The sequence below is a fragment of the Lethenteron reissneri genome, chromosome 50 (assembly GCF_015708825.2).
Source record: "Lethenteron reissneri isolate LAM-NWPU_2019-01 chromosome 50, ASM1570882v1, whole genome shotgun sequence".
NCBI lineage: Eukaryota > Metazoa > Chordata > Hyperoartia > Petromyzontiformes > Petromyzontidae > Lethenteron > Lethenteron reissneri.
Window position 1 is genome coordinate 7,301,588 of NC_083828.1, and position 2,908 is coordinate 7,304,495.

General features: G+C 45.4%; 1 non-coding gene across 1 annotated transcript; it reads left to right on the plus strand.

The window, feature by feature from the left end:
• The first annotated feature begins 1,165 nt into the window (after window positions 1-1,165).
• Window positions 1,166-1,257, plus strand: TRNAY-GUA (transfer RNA tyrosine (anticodon GUA)). Its single transcript is given in 2 exon segments — window positions 1,166-1,202; window positions 1,222-1,257. It is a non-coding gene; the product is annotated as a tRNA-Tyr (tRNA).
• Window positions 1,258-2,908: the final 1,651 nt, after the last annotated feature.

The following is a 2,908-nucleotide window of genomic DNA, read 5'->3' on the forward strand; positions in this document are numbered from 1 at the left end:
TCTTCCTTGTGTTTTCTAGATTTGAAGCTTTCGTGACTGCAAGGATTCATGCTCTTAGTTCTTTCGGTAAAGTCACATAGGTAAAAAATGAAGTTAAAATTAATAAACATAAAACAATAAAATCACGACGTTTCGGAGGCAACGGAGACTTGTGTTGCCTCCGAAACGTCGTGATTTTATTGTTTTATTTTTATTAATTTTAATTTCATTTTTTACCTACGTGACTTTACCGAAAGAACTAAGAGTATATTTTACTTGTGTGCTGAACGAATGGTGCAGGCGAGGCTGGCAATGCTGATGAGAGGTTGAATGGTGAAACCGAGCCGGAGTTTTTCTTGTGCTGAACTTCATTGCTTTTCGATTTAAAGCTTTCGTGACTGCAGGGATTCATCTTCTTGGTTCTTTCGGTAAAGTCACGTAGAAGGGAAATAATAAAATAATAAAAATAAAACAATAAAATTTCGATTTAAAGCTTTCGTGACTGCAGGGATTCATATTCTTAGTTCTTTCGGTAAAGTCACGTAGAAGGGGAATAATAAAATAATAAAAATAAAATAATAAAATTCTCACGACTTTTCGGCCACAACGCAAGCAGCCGTCCTCAGGCGAAGAACAGAGCTGTCGGAAAGACAGCATCCTAATGAACACTGCTAAGCTTGGCAGCGTATTCTATTCGCTTTACGTGATTTTACCAAAAGAACCAAGAATAAGGGCCATCATACTAATAGGGTTTTTCTCCTTTTTACTGGCAACTAAACTGACACCTTTTGCAAGGAATCATGCTTACATTAACCACAATACTTGCAGTCAAATGCAAAAAAAAACCAATACTCTGGTAATTTATGCATTGTCTTTGAAACTGATTGGTCCACACCAGAGACAGCTTTCTTTAGAGCCTAGTCTCATATGGTGTTCGACCAGATGACGCCAAAAGGCGCACAGTTCAAAGACAACGCACTACCAGAGTAATGAGAGCTTGGGGTGAGAAGCTACATCATGGGACCTCCTTTGCCAGTACCAAAATATACTAATAGGGTTTTTCCGGCTACATATGGAGAAGGGCCATTGTCCGAAACGTCGCTCCCGCTGCGTGTTGTTTATTTGAAAGCCACACCGGGGGAGCCTTCCCCTTTGTGAGCGCTGAGTTCGGCGCACTGCTCCATCACCTTCGATAGCTCAGTTGGTAGAGCGGAGGACTGTAGATGAACGCGCTTGGCTGACATCCTTAGGTCGCTGGTTCGACTCCGGCTCGAAGGACGATTATTTTTTTTATATTTTTTTAAATCTACTTTCAACCGGCCGAATGTTGTTTTGCTCGTATAGGCTGGAATTAGCGGCCTCTTCGAGTCTACGGGACGGAATTTGTTAAGTTTGTATCTTAAATGTCGCGTTTGTGTTTTGTTACTCAATGTTTTTTGTTCGGTCTGCTCGTTTTGCCACGAAGACACTGGCGACGCACCGCCCTCTAGCGGACTCTAACCGAATGGTGCAAACTGCAAAGGGAGTGAACACATGACTTCCTCACCCAACGACAACCACACAACACCACGAGACATCATGATCATTGTTTTTTTTACCCTTCTAGCTGGCAACAAAACGGACACCTTTTTTTACGAGGAGTCATGTTTACATAGACCACAATACCTGCAGTCATAATGCAAACAAAAAACATAACTCTGATAATGTGCACTGTCCTTGTAGTTGATTGGTCCACACCCAAGACAGCTTTCCTTAGAGCATAGTCTCACATTTTGGATTCAACCCATGTGAGACTAGGCTCTAAGGAAAGCTGTCTCGGGTGTGGACCAATCAACATCAAGGACAGTGCACATTATCAGAGTTATGTTTTTTGTTCGCATTATGACTGCAGGTATTGTGGTCTATGTAAACATGACTCCTTGTAAAAAAGGTGTCAGTTTTGTTGCCAGATAGAAGGGTAAAAAAAACAATTATCATATTTTTACTGTCAAATGAGGTTCCAATGGTGTAAACCTCGAGACATTGTCAACCAACAACCCTCGACAACGTCACCTCGCCGCGGACTCAAGTCCCGATCCCAATCACTTCCACCATCAACCGCGTCAGAACATCGGCAGGACAACGCGTGCACGTCACCTTCATGAATGAACAAATGAAAGACACGAGCGTGGAGTCACCCCACCTGCAGTCTGCGCTCCTTCCATGGACGAGGGACACGTGTTGTTGGAAGGAGGCTGATTGTCCGCTTTTATATTTTGTTACTGGTAGGAACCTACTGGTTCCACGAGCCCACAGGGGATTCTTGTGTCCGTCCGTCGTGCAGGGAGGGGCTGGGTGGGGAGGGAGGGGCTGGGTGGAGAGGGGAGGTTGGGGAGGGGCTGTGTGGGGAGGGTGGGGCTGGGAGGGGAGGGGAGGGTGGGGAGGGGCTGGGTGGGGCTGGGTGGAGGGTGGGAGGGGTGGGGCTGGGTGGGGAGGGGCTGGTCACCATGTGGTGCCCTTATAAAACTCAACGTTTAACCTACTCACGCCGGCTTGTGCCCGCCCTCACAGTCGGGCATATTTGCGGAATAAAACCACGCCGCCGTTGACCCTGGCCATTGACCGAGCAACCCAACGTTCCTACCAGCTCCCCCTGCAGGAATGTGTTATTTATACATGGTGCTTCCAAAAAATGTTAACACTTTTTGGGGCTATTGTTTTTAATGGAACAAATAGAACCGGCAACACACCTTAACATGATAACAAATGTAATGTTAGTAACTTCAAAAAGTCACAGAGTCTCCACTTGTTTCGCCATCGTTGTCAACGCGTGCAGGGAAACTTCACCAGGTGGTCTCCAGAGCTCGGAGGCAGCACATTTCTTGCGGCATTGTTGCAAATTCTCCGAAGTGTTAACACATTATTGCTGGTTCCTTCGGTAAAGTCACGT